The 19,218-nt window shown below is 39.9% G+C and overlaps 1 pseudogene; it reads right to left on the bottom strand.

Annotated features, from left to right (window-relative positions):
* Nucleotides 1-319: 319 nt before the first annotated feature.
* Nucleotides 320-17,394, bottom strand: LOC145484767 (uncharacterized; annotated as a pseudogene).
* Nucleotides 17,395-19,218: the final 1,824 nt, after the last annotated feature.

Genomic DNA, 19,218 nt, shown 5'->3' with positions numbered 1-19,218 from the left:
TTTTCATGATCAATTTACAACGCAAAAATACGAGTAAAACTGACAAGTGAACACTTCCTTGTGTAACAAATGATAACCGGCCAAAAGTACGAATATAACAAATCTAATGGTTTAACAGTTATATTGAATTGCACATACTACAGCATAAGGTGACAACCTAGCTAAGCTGGAAGCTTATTAAGAAACGTTCCAGTTATAAAATTTGTATTTGTAAAGATAAACACAATCCATCATTTGCTCTCCAATGATTCATCCATTTACCAATTTTATAAAAGGTAGTAATTTTAGACTAGTGCATGATGTTTCCTACACGGTTGGTGTTAGATCTTTGAAATTTCTATTTTTGTCATGTATAGGGAAACAGTTCATTAATGGCATTTATTTTTGGCTGTGCAATTTTCGGTTAATGACAATAGTAATGATCATGGAAACAAACAAACCAGCAACAGGAAAAATAACTTGTATGCGATCTCGGGTGCAGAGACAGCTTCATTTCCACAAGTGTTAGTGTCGTCAGGGTACCCTGCTGTACCAAACCCGATTCTGGAGTCACAGGTCAAACAATCATTTTCGTTGTTACCAAGGATCCCGATCCTCGCTCTGGTATTCCGCAGGCCACATACTGTGTTGAACAGAAGCCTTCCCTATTGCAGTTGAGCTGCAAGGAGCCCTGGGAACCAAGGAGCGTTTTCCACGTGTGACGGCCCACTGAGGTGGCACGAAATTGCCCGTCAGCGAAAAGCGAGTACAGCGACTCTGCGTTCCTGTCAAGGGTTATAAAATTCGTGGTTTCCTCGCCAGGGATCTTCATGCCAAGGCAGATCTTGGAGAAAGGTGTGTTCCAGTAAGTTGGTAGCTTGGTCTCTTGTGTGTCAAATCCAGTCTACCTCCTGCAAGGTTGAATGTGTCGTTGTTGCTCCAAAGATTGGAATTATAGTGGAAGGTTTGCTGAAAGAAATAAAATAGTTAGCTTTATTCAACTATATTTACTTCTGCGTGTCTGAAAGAAAATTTGCAAATCATGCAATTTGTTAGGGATGGTTCAGTGGATGAGATAACTAATTAACAGCTTAAAGGTGGACTGCAACTGAGCGGATTCACAAATTTAACGAAGTGTCATGGCTCCTTTTGGTGCAAAATTGGCTTCAACTAAATTAATAAAAAGGGCAATCGAATCCCTTTAATAGGGACGTGTCCTAAAGTTGTCCGTGATACAAAGGTAAACATTTTGTCAATTCTGCAATCTTTAGTGCCAAATGAGCTGTCTATGTTATAGAGGTCTCCGTAAAGACTTTGTGCAGGGTCAGCGAAATAATTGCAATAATTTTATATTTAAGAAAGAGAAAACGTGTACCGGGTTTCTATCGAGTTTTACTTTATATCTACTAGCGTTCTATCACGAATGCTGTTCTCTGATTGGCTAAGCTACTCACTATCTATTCTGTTGTAGATAGTGAATAACGTAGAAGTGTGCCTTTGTTAACAAACTAGAGGTCGCGTCTTTGCAATGCAATATCAATAATGGAATATCGATAATTTCGACGGTATCGCAAATGGCGGAGGCTGACTAGGGTCCTTTATATTACTTGTCACACGATAGAAATCTCGAGCTCATAATCTAATTGTTTATTAGAATAAATCTACCAGCGTTCTATCACGAATAGCGTTCTCTGATTGGCTACGCTACTCACTATCTATTCTGTGATAGATAGTGAGTAACGTGGCAGTGTGCGCTTGTTAACGAAATGACGTCCGCTTCTTGGCGTCTTCGAAGTGTCTGTCAAGAGGAGTTAAATAAAGATCTGAACGACTAGTAGATTTAAGCTAAAAAAAATTAGATTATTCGCTCTAGATTTCTATGTGTGATAGTTGACTCGGGCTGCACCCTCGCCAACTATCACGCGATAGAAATCTTGAGCTCGTAATCTAACTGTTTAATAGAAACACGATTTTAAACCAATTATCATCACCAGGCTAAAATGGAAGGTACTGCAGATATTTTGACAAAACTAGTAGTAACAATCTTTTATTAGGAAGCTCCATCACTAAAAGTGGTTTACACAGAGGTCCTAATACTAGATATATACTATATAATGATACAATTAAAATCTATAAATTAGAGCTAAAACCGAAATAAATAAATATATACAACATATACACTACAGAGATTAAAAAAAAAAAAAAAAAATTATAAAAAGCAGAAAAAAGACACTTCTTAAAAATTGGCAAACTTGCTGAGTTTCTTACGGTTCTCTCTAACTCATTGAAGTCTTTGAAACAGTGGTACCGTGAACGTTGAAAACTGCAAGAGATTGAATTTTACAATAAAGGCTTTTGTTCTTGGGCCATCGTAGTTTAACGAGGAATAAAACACAAATAGCGGTGATAAACATATTAAACGGTCTTTATTCCACTTTTGAAAATGTATGTTGCGTAGCATACGAAACGTCAAGTTATTAAAATGCGTAAGATTGAATTTTTCCATGATACATAAAGTTAGCCAGGCCTAAAAGCGGAGCGCCCATAAAATAAAATATCTGCTCGAAAAATAACCTTTAAAGAACGACCAATGCGCATTTCACCAAACCGAATGAATTGAAAAAAAAAAAAAAAAAGAAAAGAAAAGAAAGAAAGAAAAGAATGAAAAGAAAAACAACAAAAACAACAAAACAACACAACGGGAAAATCTCTTTAAAACCAATGTCCAAATCCCCACGTACGAGTGTCAAATAGCAAAACCTGTTCACTTTTACATGAAAAACGCAAAACCCTCAAAGGAAGATGTCCATCTCCTCCCCAGCATTCGCCCACACCAGAGAAAATGAATTAAAAATGAGCTTAAAGTTCAATCATTTATTCATAAAAAGGAACTAAAAGTTTTATTTATTCATTCATTCAACTTGCGAAAAGCGGGCCGGGCGCGCAGGGAAAGATGGGAAGGAGCTTAAGCATACGACTGCGCTTCTCGTGCCTTCGACGCGGAGAAACTCCGCTACAAATCAACTTCCTTCCGTCAGTCTTCATGACCAGTGTCCATCCACCTCCATGACAAGGTCCCATAGTTGTATCGTTCATGAAGCAGTAGATTTGGATTTCATTGGATCCCACTTTCAGCTGGTAGGCTTTGTTTTCCTTCGTCCTGAAATTTAGACATAATTAGTCGTTCAGTTTTATTTTTTGTGTGTGTTTATTTAACGATAGTAGCTATTGCTCGTGATGTAAGAGCAATAGTGGCAACTAAGGCCTTAGACGCGCCTTAAACATACACTAATCATATACATTAATCGATGTGATTCCTGTTGTTTCATATTATTTCCCTAATCCTGTTTTTCGCATCAGCGGCATGTATTTGCGTTGAATTGAGGTTTGAAGGTTCTTTAGATTGACTCTTTCCCCTACGAATGGTGAGGGGAATAACTTTTATTTTGGTTTTGCGACATTCGGTTGAAGGCCGCTCTATTGCAATTGTTAAATGTCACTTACAAATTCCTCTCATAAAATTCTTTGCAAGTCGTATCTGCAGAGAAAAGCAAAAGAAAACAAAGCAATAATCTAAGTTGCCTGAGGTATGTATGTATGTATGTATGTATGTATGTATGTATGTATGTATGTATGTATGTATGTATGTATGTATATATATATATATACTATCACAAATGAAGACAAACTGCACAATTTAGTTGCACACCTATATTTCGACTGCCTACAACAGTCTTCCTCAGGGTGAATGAGCTGTTACAACCGCACGCGTTATTCTACTTTAAAAAGTAACAACCTTAACAAACGCGCGCGCGTAACTAATCCACCGCGCGCGCCAACACAAGTACACGATAAGTTACGTGCGTCTTATATATTTTCAGGTTCGCTAATATTTTGCTAGTACCCACTACAACAAAGCTGGGTAGAGGGAGGCACTGTAATAGTAACGTGCTTTCACCAAGAGCTTCAACGCAAAAAAATAATTCGCGGTCAGGAGGATAATTAACAATTATTCCATGAGCGCGCGCTGGATATGAGATGGTAAATAGCTATAGCCAATCCCATATCCAACAAGCGTGAGTGGAATAACTGTTTTATTAAATTCGGTTTGCTTGTATACTTGGAAATTATAGCTTAATTTTATTGGATTTTAACTTCACAAAACAACCGGAAGTTGATGTGGCAAGGCAACAACAAGAGGGAGATTACATGACATGCGCGCCGTTTGTAAACTTAGTTGAATGAGAAATTTGAAAGCGAAGCAAGCGATCCTGCTGAACGAAAATTACAATCATGTATATTTCAAGGAACGTCTAGCAAATGAAGAATATACAACCTTGGTCAGAAAGTTTGAAAAGCGTTCAAGTTTGAGTCATGCAGAAGAGTGATAATTGTAAAAATACTGCGGAAACCTTTGATCTCCATGTGACACAGACGTTGTGCCAAAATTATTCTCGACAAGAACTCTTTCAGCGTTCCCTTGCTGTGACTGGCTTACCATTTCGAGCTGGATGTGTCTTTTCCTGAGTTCTTTTATAAATGCTATTATACTTTATTTGCCTCACTCAGTAAAAGCGGGGTCAGAGTTAGTGGAAAACGGTTTGTTGAGCCGCAGCGAGCGAAGTAAATGATCAATGGTGGCTCTCAGATGGATTTCATTGCTTAAGGGAAGTGGTCAAAACTATTGTACATGCTAGGGACCCACTTTTTGGAGGGAGGGCTATATAAGAGGCCATGGGTCTCCTGAGGGAGGTGGGGGGCTACTTAAGAGGCCATGGGTCTAATGAAGGGGTGGGGGCTACTTGAGGCCATGGGTCTCCTGAGGGAGGTGGGGGTCTACTTAAGAGGCCATGGATCTCCTAACGGAGGTGGAGGCTAGGTAAGAGGCCACGTGTCTCCTGACAGAGGTGGAGGGGGGGGGAGGGAGTCTGGACTCTATCCTATTGTATATTGTATATTGCAAGCTCTATTGCGATTGATATTCATTTGCCTTCATCAATTCATTCAATTCAGTCATGCTAAAAACTTACCCTAACCCTAAAATTTATCCTAATTGTCTTCTATGGGCATTTAGAAGGAACAGGGTTTCATTGGAGCAGTAGGTTCTACACGTTAGACGAAAACTTTCTTTGTCAGAATGAGTGACTGAATATTATTATCCTGAGTGAATATTACTTTTATTATTAATTATTTTATTACAGTGGAACCCCGCTCTACGGACACCCGCTTAATACGGACACCCCGATATTACGGACAGTCTCGTTTTCCCCGTCGAAACGCTCATATATTTTTTTCTAAAATTAGCCCGCTTATTACGGACACCCGTTAATACGGACAACGGACACTTTTCTGTGTCCCGAGCGACAAACTCTTATACATCGTCAACCCCGCTTTACGGACACTGTTTGTATCTGTGCATTGTCTATTGTCATTGTCATGATTATGTGTTAATTAGAGATTTTGTACCCTGGTAAAATTATGACAGATTTCGGCCGGTTAATGCGTTTCGTCTATGACATCTTTGTAATTTGCCATGTATTTATGCATTTTTTAGGCTCATGCCTATTGCAAGATATGTTTTTTAGTCTCCAAGTATTTCCCTTCGCGGGACAAAATATGAAATTTACCGTAAAAGCGTTGCTTACTTGCATTCTATATTGTGACACCGGACCCGGCTGTGATTACAGAACTGTTTGCAAGTACAGGAGGTTGATTTTTATCACGGATATCATATTTGTCCTCGTACGTAGCGTACGACACCGTAGCGTGGAGAAAGCTATACGTTTCTCCAGAAATATTCTTATGTTTCTTGCAGCTATCTGATCGAGCTCATGTTTCTCGACCTCGATGTATAGGTTTTACCGTTTATTCCTCCTTTTGGTCGTTCTGGCACGACATGATTCAAATGTAGCTGTTTACGCGCAAGTCTGTTGACTGTTTTGCGTGTTGTTTTTGCCACTGTTCGGCTTAGCTCAGGCAAGACCATGGTTTCGATCCTCCATGTGGATCTCATCAGTTGCCGGTATTTCTAAAATACTATGTACGTCTGTAGTTGCTAGCGGAACTCGTACATATGTGAGGATGTAAGACATTCCGCGGCTTGTGCAAACTTGTAAAATGGCTAGCCTACACGACTTCTACGGCTCGTGACATTTGTACATTTGCTGTTCTCTGTTTGGTCACTCGACCTTTTTTTTCGCTTCACTCGTGTTTATGAAGGGCATTTCATGTTGGAATTTTAAGTCGAGTTGAGCCGTTAGACCGTGCTATGGCAAATTTTTAGAATTCAAAGATCTGCATGATTTCCTTTGTTATCTGCATGTCGCTTCGTCGAGTTTGACACCTTTGTAATTTGCCATGTGTTTATGCATACCATTGTTTTGGCTCGTTTCTATTGCAAGATACAAGCATTTGCTTTCCAGGGACAAAATATGAAATTTACCGTGAACATGTCGCTTACTTGCATTCTATATTGTGATGCCAGGCCCGACTGTTTGATTAGAACACTTTGTAAGTAGTATGTTGCAATTGATTCTTATCGCGGATATCCGATTTGCGTACTTTTTACGTCGTAACTACTAAAACGAGGAACCACCCAAAACGACCCAAAATGACCCAAAACGACCCACAACCATCCACAACGACCCACAACGATCCACAACGAACCCAAAACGATCCAAAACGACCCACAACGAACCAAAATATTCCAAAATGACCAAAAATGCCTTTGATAGTTAACACTGTCTTGTTTGACTAAACTCGTCCCCAGGGCTCCCCGATGTTAAGATATCGATTTCGAAACATTTTGTGACAAGTTTGCCATGTTTAAACGCTGAATGAGCGAAAGTAAATCGATATTAAGTCGAAACATCATCGGATCTTCCTCGTCAATCTTCGGCAATCTTCGGAAATTTTCGAAAAAATTCCGAAAATGTTCGGAGACATTCGTACGACCTTCGGACAACATTTTGCAAATCTTTTGACATTGGAAAATCTTCGGAAAACTTCGGTTCAACTCCAAAAGTCTTCGAATCGACATCGGAAATTTTCGTTAGTGTTCGGATCAACTTCGAAATTCGTCGGAAGACTTCGGGTCTACTTCGGAAAGAAAAGTAAATAGCAATAGGTTCTCCTAGGAAGTACTGCTCTCGTCCAATCAGGATCCAGTTATTTTGTTTTCCAGTTATTTTATTTTGTCGGGGAGCCCTGGAGATGAGTTTAGTCAACCAAGACAATCCAAGACAGTGTTTAAAAACTATCAAAGGCGTTTTTGGTCGTTTTGGAATATTTTGGTTCGTTGTGGGTCGTTTTGGATCGTTGTGGGCCGTTGTGGATAGTTGTGGGTCGTTTTGGGTCATTTTGGGTCGTTTTGGGTGGTTCCGCGTTTTAGTAGCTTCCTCGGAGACACCGTAGCTTTACTTCGAGAAAGCTATACGTTTCTCGAAAGACACTCTTTGGTTTCTTGCAGCTATCTGATCGAGCTTATGTTTCTCGAGCTCGATGTATAGGTTTATTCCCCCTTTTGGTCGTTCTGGCACCACATGATTCAAATGTAGCTGTTTACGAGCAAGTCTGTTGACTGTTTACCCAGGTCCCAGAGGTTTTTCTTGATGTTTCTCCACATGAGAGAGCTGCGAGAGAGCCGCGGAATTTCGCGGCTAGCTTGCGAGCAGGCTCACCTTTAAGTCACACGCGCGAGCGTCGAAAAGAAAAGCGATCCGTCGGGAAGGAGTCTGGTGAGGTAGCCTGCGAACAGGCTCCCGGCTAGGACGGAAAAAAATTCCGGCGAGCACGAAACAGAAGAATTCGGAGAGCAAGGCGATCGGGGCGGGGACGTTCGAGCTCACCGCGTACCGGGAGCCTGTTCGCAGGCTACTAGTGAAGAGGCGCCAAGAAAGTCATCCCGCCCTGATCTCTGTAATTTTTTCATTTCTGCGTCGATCGTCTGAGCGAAGTGAAATACCATTGGTCGAAAAGCAGGAAAGGCGAGAAAACTGTCAATCTACTGTGTTTGATGAGGAACGATTAAATCCCCATGGAGTCGGTAATTTACCGCACAATAAAAAACAAGTCCTACACATTTGGAGTCAGAGGAAGAGTTGAGTGCGCGTATTATTGATGTTTTAACAAAGTTCCAGTCTATTTCTGGTTAAATTTCAAACTAAAGAGGGAGCAGGAAATAGCAGTTGAAAGTATGTTAATGAATCAAGACGTACTTGTCGTGTTGCCGACTGCATATGGGAAGAGTTAAATATTACAAACATATGTGATTGTAAGCGGGCAACGAAACAACACATAGGCGTTTGCCCGTTTACCAGCATCGCCAAAGAGCAGATTGCCAAAGCAAGATCACTTGGAATCAAAGTGTGTGTCCTTAGTAGACATAAACTTTGACACTTTTTCTTCGGCAAAACTTCATCAACAACGGATATCGCGCCTACATATTGTTATGAAAAAGATTTACAATTTTCCCGAGAAATCTGAGCTGCCAAAGCTCATACTTCCAGTGAAAATCAATTGACTTTATTCTTTTCTGCGGTTTCCGGGGTGGAAATAAAAAAATTGAAGAGATCAGAACAGGCTCACTTTCTCGTCTCATAGCCTTCGAACAGGCTCCCGGCAAGGACGGAAAAAGATTTCGGCGAACGCGAAACAGAAGAATTCGGAGAGCAAAGCGATCGGGGCGGGGACAGGGTAGCCTGTAGACTTTGTTTTTGATGTGCCTATCCGTCCTTGGTGATAAGCCTGTAACAACTCAGTCAATGAGGTAATTAGACCCGTCAAGAAGCTACATTCTCGGTGCAAATAGTTCTAATCGAGCTAATCAAATAGCCGGGTCGGGCGTCATAATATAGAGTGCAAGTAAGCAACATGTTCAAGGAATATTTCAAACACTTTGTCCCTCCAGAGCCAATACTTAGAGAGCTTAAAACATATTTTGCAATACCGAAATGAGCCTAAGGAAATTATAAGCCCATGATAGAGGTGTCAAACTCTGCGAAGTGACAAGGAGATAACAGCGGAAAGTCCGGGAAACCATGCCTTTGACCTCTAAATAAATTGCTATAGCACAGCCAAACGGCCCCACTCCACTAACTTCTACTTAAAATTCCTCCTCGTAACAGAGCATAAAGTACCCTTCAGAATCACTTGTGAAATAACGAGAGGTCGAGAGACCAAAACTTAAAAGAGAACGGCAAATGCACTATTGTAACGAACCGTTCGAGTCGTATAATTTTACAAAGATCTGTCAAATATTCATCTCAGAGATGTCAACAATCAGCGATTTAACCAATCACATCATGATACCAGGAGCTGGTATCTAGAACAGCAGAATGTCTACAGGCTCCCTCGCTTCGTTCGGGCTCACCGGGAGCCGCTGTTCGCAGGCTACTCGTCTTGCGGCTTCACCGCTCGATTTCGCGCTCGCGGCTACGCCTACAGCCGTTATTAGGGTCGTCACGCAACGCTTCTCCCCCACCAGTGGGGGAGAAGCGTTGCGTGACGACCCTAATAACGGCTGCGAAGGAGACTAGGCTACGCCGCGCGCACTTGTGCTCCAACTGAGCCTGCTCGCAGGCTACTTCGTGGCTCTCTCAGGCTCTCTTACTGCTCTCTCACGTGGAGAAAATCAAGAAGAGAGAATAATCAAGAAAAACCTTAGGGACCAGGGTATTGACTGTTTTGCGTGTTGTATGTCATTGTTCGGCTTAGCTCAACATAAAACATAAAAACATATCTTGCAATAGAAATGAGCCCAAAAAATGCACAGACACATGACAAATTACAGAGGCGTCAAACTATGTAGATAACATCAGAACTCATGCAGACCTATGACCTCTAAAAAGTCACGGCTCAACTCTACTTAAAATTTCTCCTTGTAACACATCATGAAGATCCCTTCATAGATACAAGTGAAGCAACGAAAAGGGCTAGGGACCGAACAGAGAACGACAAATGTACAAATGTCACGAACCGTAGAAGTCGTGTAAGGCTCAAACTTCAGACGTACAGAGAAATACCGGCAACTGATGAGATCCACATGGAGGATCAAAACCATGGTCTTGCCTGAGTCAAGCCGAACACTAGTAGCAAATACAACACCCAAAACAGTCAATAGACTTGCGCGTAAACTTACTTTTACGTGGCGAATAAATTGTAATTATCGGTAATTGTTGACAGAGGGTCCCCTATATCCCCTATTTTTCCGTTATTCGTGAAAATATATTATCTACACTTTTTCGTCCTCGGGAAACTGGTTTTTGATTTTTTTCATGATCTGTGAAATATGCATTTACTTGCGCCTGATTTGTGAACCAGCGACTTTTGCGGGAATAATTTTCCACGGTTTTGGAGATTTTAGCGTCATTAAAGCTCGTAAACTTGTTCAGAAGTGTTTTTGAAAGTTAGTAGGCTAGCGTCTTAGCTCTACAGACAAAACGGTTACAGAAAGTTTCCTAGCTACTCTAGGTTACGCATTGAAGAGAGTGCTACTCAATTCTGTGGTTTGTGCGTTGATAGTTTTTAGCAATATGAAAGCTGGTTAATCACTATTACGGTAGTCCACAGTTTATGTTTATGTTCAGAGTTAATGCGCTTCGCGTAGGCAGGCATTCATTAAAGGGACACCATGTACTTGAGCGCAAAACAATGAGGTGATTTTTTGTGTTTCTTCATTAAAAAAATCTTTAACATGATTGTCGAACTTGTTCTCAAATATCCACAAGGTTTATTTCTAATTTTTATAGGTATGCAAACCAGAGATGATTGTATATTGTAAGGTCGATTAAAGGAACAATAATGTGACCATAGTGTATGCAACCCGGCACACTGTTTCTCTGTGTGTGTTTGTTTTTGTGTGTGTAGTAAGGGGGGGGGGGGGGAGGGGGTTAAGCAAGAGATCATAGGTTAAGGGATGAGGGGAGGAGGGGCTATAAAAGAACCCGTTGGTATCTGGATAAGGGTAGGGGGCTATAGAAAGAGACAGTAGTCTCAAGTTATTCTAGTGGGTCCCTTACATGTATAATAGTTTTGACCACTTCCCTAACTTGTGTAAACTGACGTGCCATCTTTCTTCCGCGCAGATGTGTAAAAACTCTTCAGAAAAATATTCAGTTCTTCTTTCGACATTTCTTCTATTGGTTTCGAAAATTTGGTACCACCAGGCAAGCCATTTAGTAACATTAAGGTAAAGATTGTTATTGTTACGCAATCTTCATGAATGCGAAAAATCTAGATGTTCATCTTTCAAATTTTGCAACTTTTAAGTTTCCCGTTGAATAATCTCATCCCGAACTTTGTGGATTTTCTGTTGTTACTGGGACGGAATTATCCGTAATTTCTTGTATTTCTTCTGTACATAACTCACTGAATATGTCTTTTTTTTCCCAGCCATTTTTTTGGCGACGAAACTTGGCTTGCCGCAAAAAAGCCGAGCGACATTTGCCGCATTCATTTCTATAAAAGGTCAAACGCAGGTATAATGGCTGGTAACCGAGACAGTGAACCAATCAGATAGCTAGAATTGCATTATCCGAAGTTAAGAATTTCATAAAGCATCGTCATCAGGCCACTGAATCTCCAGCTGTGGTAAAGTTCTGTCTTAAAATATCATAAACAACACCAACAGTTCTCAACAAAAATTGTATGAATCCTACTCACAAGAACAAATGAATGATCCCACGGTATTGTTGCATAGATCATCAGCGATGCAGAGGTATGTTCCTTCCGTACACCCGTCAATATCTGAAAGATAGAGTCTTTAAAATCTTCCCCCACTTATCTGAAGTCACAAGCAATTTTTGGTGCAACTTTTGTTGCGATTTCCAATACGATTTTTGTTCCGCTCGCACCAGCATTAAAGATTCAATTTCAGCACGATTTGACGTCGATTTGCATACGACATTGCTAGAATTTTATGAAACGCTATAATAAATAGCTGGGCTCGCCAGAACGGCTGGTACATTCTTCTATACTATTTTCATTTTACGAATAAAACTCTGACCTTCACAATTCTTTCCGTCTACATGATAACCAGGCTTGCAGGAGCAGGTATATGACATTGGTGTTAATACACTCAGCATTAGCATAACAGCTAGATGTTCCTGCGGCACACTCGTCAATATCTGGAACATATAACATTGTAATATCGTACAGAACGCTGATTAGCTTGTCACAGTCTAAAGATAGAAGGAACTAAATGCGAGTATAAGGCCCTCCACAGACTAGACTTTTAGTAATGGAAAACTTAATGTTATCGACAATTATTTCTGTCCGATGAGAGCATTCCACACTTTGGAGTGTAAGCTGTCTATGTCTCAGTCAGGACAGCGAGACCTTGGAAACTAGCGTTTACTACTCAGCATGAAATAATCATACGGAACGCAACTTCTAACAATGAAAGGATCAAAGAAATTCATCCTAAATGTAGTTGGTCGTCTCGTCTCTCATGGTCCTTTAAAAATTTACCATCTTTCGTCGCTTCAAAACCCTTCCGTGATTGTGACCAGGTACAAAAATCTTTTGCTTTCAACAGTTTCAAAATAGTGAAAAATCAAGAAATCTATCAACTGCCCATATTCCTTGTCGTTCTTAATAAAATGCCTTTCTGAACCTCAGACTAAGTCTAAAAAATCCAATGAAGCTTAATACTGATCAGAGAACGCGTCTTGCTAGATTCATTTTGTTTGTAAGTTTTAGGCATTTTCAGGGGTGGCGAATGGTCCTTTAAAAACCCATGGTCTCGCAAAATTTTCGCCAAATTTCACAGGTCTCGCAGTCTCGTTTTTTAGCGGTTATGTGCGTCTCGCAGTCTCGATTTTTTTCAAGGCTAAGAAAGTCGTTAAGAACCGATTTGTTTATTTTTTTATAAAGTTAAATGACATCACAGCATCTTAGAGCCTGAACGTCTTGAGTTCGCATTTAAAACACTTTGAAGTCTCGGTCTCGCAATTGAAGAAATCAAAATGTCTCGGGCTCGCAAAGAAAAACGCTAATCTCGTCGTCTCGCAAAGTCTCGCATTTACCATTCGCCACTCCTATTTTCAACATCAATTACGCTGCCCACAGAAGAGTAGCACAACCGCTGACGAACTATGTAGACTCATTGCAACAACTTATTTCTTTCTACTATAGTTTCTTTTTTTCTCTTGAATTCGGAGGACGATAAATATTCTAACCTTCACAATTCGTCCCGTCTACATGATATCAAGGCTTACAAGAGCAGTTGTACAATCCTTTGGTGTTAATACACTCAGCATTAGCATCACAACTGAATGTTCCTGCAGCACACTTGTCAATATCTGAAACATATTACAGTTAAACCAGGCTATTTGAATTCTCAAAAGAAAAGAAACATAGCTGGAGTTGGAAAAATAGCGGGAGTTGGAAATAACCGATGGTAAATGACCGAAGGATAAATGTAAGGGAAATGGTTTTGAGTTAGAACTAACACCAAACGCTAAAATAACTGAGTTTGAATTAAGAAGGGGCAACTGTAAGTCCAATTGTCATAATGAAGCGATCGAAGGAACCGTTGCTAAATGTACTCAGTCGTTTCGGGAGCATCTTAAAGATGATCCTATTCTCTCTTTTATTCTCTGTGTATAAAAAGGACAATAGGTGTTATATCCATAATGTTTTTAGTGTGATCATGCTTAAGAATCAATTTCAACAGTTTTCCCGGTAAGAATTCCATCTTGTGTCAGAGAATCACACATGCCTTGTAAACAACTACGGTGTTGTTTTTGTCGTAAATTTGGGACCTGACAGTGACTAAAGTTGCACCATGATTGCTTGAATAAATGGACCTTTAAAAATATCATCTTTCGCAAATTCAAAACTCTTTCTGGACAATGACAGGGTACAAAAGTCTTTTGCTTCTAATACTTTCAAAATAGCGACAAAATTAAGAAATCTATCAGCTACCGATATTCCCAAGTTCTCGTTCTCAATAGGATACCTTTTTAACTTGAGATTGGTTCATAAGAAAAGAATTACGTATCTTGCTATATTCATTTTGATAGCAACTCTTGGGCATTTTGATCATCAAGTCAGCTGCCCACATATGAGTAGCGCAATTTGTGCCGAGCTAACTTAAAGCAGATCCACCGACTACAACAGCTTATTCCTGTCCACTTTATTACCGTTTTTCTCTTGAATCTGGATAGCAATAAATATTCTAACCTTCACAATCCTTTCCATCTCCATGATATCCAGGCTTACAAGAGCAGGTATATGATCCATTGCTGTTGATACACTCAGCATCTTCATCACAACTGAATGTTCCTGCAGCACATTCGTCAATATCTGAAACGTTTCTTTTACTGATTTATTTCGATTGACACAGCTTGTGTAGAACGCTGATTGACGTCTCACTATGAAAACATGGAAGGTACTCGTCCTAAATGTGGCTTAGTCATCTCGGAAACACCTTCAAGCAAAAATAAATATAGATTACTTCATAGAAAGTGCGACGTACGGATTTTTATTCACGAGTTCCAAAGTTTTCGACGAGTGAATAAAAATGTGTACAAAGCACTTTCGATGTTGTAATTTGTTTATTGTATATATAACGAGAATTAAACATGTCCGTTGAAGGAGTTTCAGTTTTCCCGATACCGTAAGTTTACATGCAGAACAGCAACAAATTCAAAACTGATCTAAATGACCGATCGTAATAAAAAACAAATCTGCTTTCCCGTCCAGCAACAGGCGGACAAAGAGCCTACACAAGCTTAAATGTAACACGGGAGAATTCGTAAATACATAGTATGAAATCTTTTCGCTTGTCCCTAATCACTCTCAGATTCAATCATATAATAGCGGCGCTTCGCGCTGTGCAAAGACAAATTCGGACTCTGTTGACTCACACTGTTTAAATTTGAATGTTCCTCCTTGAAGGTTTTTGACTTTCTGATGTTAAATTTACTTCCCCGGTTTCTTAAATGGCCATTGATTCTCAAACTGAAGTTTTAGTTTTAGCTTAAGATGTTGGATATATTCCGCTGCTGTTTTTCCGAAAGTGAACTAAAACGGGAAGCCGAAGCCATGTTCTCGAAACACAAACTTCAAGCGGGCGCTGATTTCAAGACCGCGCTTCTCGGAAGCCATTTGAGTGCTTAGCTCTGATTGGCTAAGTGATTCTACTCTGGACGGTGATTGGTAATATTTTCACATGGGAAGAACGCTATACGCGAAGCTGATTGGACGTATCGCTTTTTTCACATATACAAATATAGCACATACAGAATTCTATTTGCAAGGTTTATTGCCTAAAATTCTCGCTATATGTACAATAAATACTAGTTATGCAACACTCTGTGGTGGTATACAAGGGAATATCCCACTTCTCACTTGCAATTTCTTGGTATACACACACTTGCCTAAGGGATCGTGTATATTGGACACGAGAAATTAGAAGTGACTCGCGGGATATTCCCTGGTATAACACTCGACAGCGTTGCATACCTACTATATACTGTACTGCACTGCACTATACTGTACTGTACTGTACTGTACTGTACTGTACTGTACTGCACTATACTGTACTGTACTGTACTGTACTGTACTGTACTGTACTGTACTGTACTGTACTGTACTGTACTGTACTGTACTGTACTGTACTGTACTGTACTGTATAGTTACTGCACTGTACTGTACCTCGGATAATGTAATTCTAGCTTTCTGATTGGTTCACTGGATCTCGGTTACCAGCCATTATACCTGCGTTTGACCTTATATGGAAATGAATGCGGTAAATGTCGCTCGGCATAAACCTTTTCGCGGGAAGCCAAGTTTCGTCGACCAAAACATGGATGAAAAAAAGCAGACTCGGTGAGCTATCTACAGAAGAAATACAGGAAATTATGGACGATGCCGTCCCAGTAAAAAACAAAAAAAGCCACAAGGTTCGAGATTAGATTATTTAACGGTACGTATACGTTAAGTTTCCTTTAAAAGTTGCAAAATTAAAATATGACCGTCGAGATTTTACGCATTCATGAAGATTATGTAACAAAAACAGTGTTTACCTTAACAGAATGGCTTGTTAGTCCTGGTGGCACCAAATTTCGAAACCGATAGAAGAAATGTCAAAGGAAGAACTGAATGTTTGTTTGAAGTGTTTTTACACGTCTGCGAGGAAGAAAGATGGCACGTATTGCGAAATCCATTAGAGCCGCCATTGATCATTTCCTTTGCACGCCGCCGTACAACTAACCGTTTTCCATTATCTCCGACCAGGCAAATAAATTGTTAGAGCATTTGTAAAGGCCTCAGGAAAACAGGCATCATTGCCGGGGTAGTCCATAAGAAACCAATTTCCAATGAGCAGATGAGGAAACTGTTCGACTTAAGAGAGCTCGGATCGGCCGAGAGCAAAAATTCCGCACAGCTACAGAGGACGACCCGAGTTTTATCTCGGTCTCTTTTTTGGCCAACGAGGACGGGAGAATGAACGACACCTAGCGCCAACAATTCTGTCCTTGCGAAAGACACCTCAATGAGTTGAGTGTTTTGAGCTGAACCAAAACATCTAATAAGATATATGTATTTTCTGTACTGTACTTTATTTTATACCATGCTATAGAAAAATGCAGCCAATGAGAATACAGGAAAGCCGTTGTATATTCGACGGTAGTACATGTAACCTTCCCATCATGCGCTGCGCAGGTGGAATACATCACGTAATGAATGAAAGACATGTGTGTTAACCGTTATTAAAGAATAAGATATTTAAACATGAGAATTGTGGCTGTGTTTTAGCAATTTTAACTACCGTTTTCCAAATGCCATTGCAGCTTTGAAGCAATAGATAAGAGATAATGAGTTGTAGAGTTATGTTCCTCGCCGCTTTTGCAATCCTGGCCGGTAAATCCTACTGGACAGAGGCGGCGATATCCTTTATGTGTAAAACCAGTTTGACAGACCATTTTATGAGTGCAAGGATGGCTGGCGCAAGGATTCTTTAACGAAAAAAGAGATCAGAATAAATGAAACACCATTCTTCCTGTGAGAATGTCTGTGCCTGGACCAAACGTTGAACTGAATTTAGAATCACATTATCTGATTCGTTTTTACCTTTGCTCCACGGTGTACATAGTCCAGATTTTCCTCTAGGTCTTCCTCATGTCCTTCGTAGGTAGCATTATTTAATTCACAGTTTTGCTTTTCCATTTGACCAGTCCTTATGTAATTATAACTGACACAATTGTGTTCCATAAAGCATAGCGCACCACAAAATTCCTGATCCATGACGCCATCACTGTGAATGACGTGGTTCATCAGACGTTTACCCTTGCCCCTGTAAATTCCAAATGGCGGCACACTTCTGAAAGAAAATGCAATTGCAAAGGGCATAATACAGTCTCGAGGTTTCAGGTTTACGTCTTTTGTCTTGCAAATTGTTGAATATGATGTTCATGACGCTATAATTTGTTTAGGAGTATCCATATCCGTTCTTTAGAGGCGTTCTTCGCAATTCGCGTATATTGAATGCAACATGCCCTAGTCCTCATTTTGGTTACATCCAGCATGGATGACTGCATGTTTGAATACGCGCTGATTGTTAAGAGACTAATAGTTGCGTGACCGTTACATGTTATGTTACTCAAGTTAACAATTGACAAGTTAACAATTATCAATTGAGCCTTTTGTTTTTGTTCTGTCGTATTATCGAGATCTCGTTGTAAGCATATATTCGCATACCGTCATCGTGAGGAGAATAAACGTACAAGTTGGAACCGTTTCAATTACTTCGTTGTTTGTTTCGTTATTTTTCGATTGGTACCGTCAACCGATTACAACACTGATTATCCCAGTCTACACTGGTTTCTTCACTTATTCGCCACCAAATCGCTAGACAGATAACACACGATGTGGATTTTGGCGCAAAGAGAAGTTTGTCGAGAAAATGAAACAAAAACAACCATAAGTATAGGTGATCACATGGTATTGATCGTAACTTAGAATATATAATCACGAGTAAAGTTTTCAAAGGCTAACAAATTTTGTTGACTTTGAAAAATTTAGAAATGCTTATTTATTTAAAGTTGCACAGTAATAATCATGTGACTACTTGGTAATTACTTAATAACTCACTTGAAAACAACTATTTAAGGTCGTCTGCAAATTGTTTCTTTGAAAGGCTGCAAAGTTTATGGTATGCCAATAGTTTCGAACATTTCCGAAAATATTAGCGAAATGTCCAATATGTTCGGAAATCTTCGGCTAGCTTCGGGTGATCTTCGGCAATCATGGGAAATCTTTGGCAATCTTCTGAGGGATTTGGGTGATTTTCGGAAGTGTTCCAAACCGTTCGGATGATATTCGTTGATCTTCGAAAGTTTTCTGGTAAACTTCGTCCACCTTTGAAGTACCTCGGATTACCCTTGATAGTGATAGGCGTTGTCGTAATAATTAACAATTATTCCATGAAACCGCGTTGGATATGAAGTGATAAATAACCAACGAGCGCGTAGCGCGAGTTGGTTATGATCACTTCATATCCAACAAGGTCGAATGGAATAATTGTTTTAGTATATTCTTAATCGGGTTTTTGCCGCCGATTTTTATTTCAACAATTTTACAGAGCGGAAAATTTTTAAACTTGGCGCACTGTTTTCCATATAAGGTAAAACTCCGACTAATGGCTCATAGTCGGAGTTTTTGAGCCAATCAGAGAGCTAGAAATGCAATAGTCGGAGCTGAGAATATACTAACTTGGGATATCTTCGTTGTAATTTGCACTGGTGTTTCAAATTTGCACTACTGCTAGACGAAAACTGTACTCTTTTTTAGCCAATCAGAATCGAGCAATTATTTCAAGCGTATTATTAGAGTTATAAACCTTTCTGCCACCCCCATGTGGAAATGTATACGGTGGTGGAAAGCAAAACCCGTAGGAGTGGTTTGACGTACAAGCAACTAACTAGAAGTGGAACTGTTGTTCTCTATAGAGGACCCAATTTAAGGAACTGCACAATTTTTCAGAGCGAGGTTATGTATTTTTTGCTCAAGAAGCAAACCTAGCACTAGAAATGCTGTTTAAGCCCCTTTTTTGCATATTAATGCTCCATTACTGCTTATTGAGGCTCACTTGACATTAGCTTGGGCCTTGGCCCAAATTCGACTGAGCAAATCTGACCAAATCTCCCTTGTTATTTTTCTTTAGGCAACTTAAAATGAAAACATATTACAACAAAACTATTCGCAATCTAAAATTGGACAAATTCCTTTACA

The sequence above is a fragment of the Orbicella franksi genome, chromosome 4, assembly GCF_964199315.1.
Source record: "Orbicella franksi chromosome 4, jaOrbFran1.1, whole genome shotgun sequence".
NCBI classification, from domain to species: Eukaryota; Metazoa; Cnidaria; class Anthozoa; order Scleractinia; family Merulinidae; genus Orbicella; species Orbicella franksi.
This window is presented reverse-complemented; position numbering and strand designations above follow the sequence as displayed.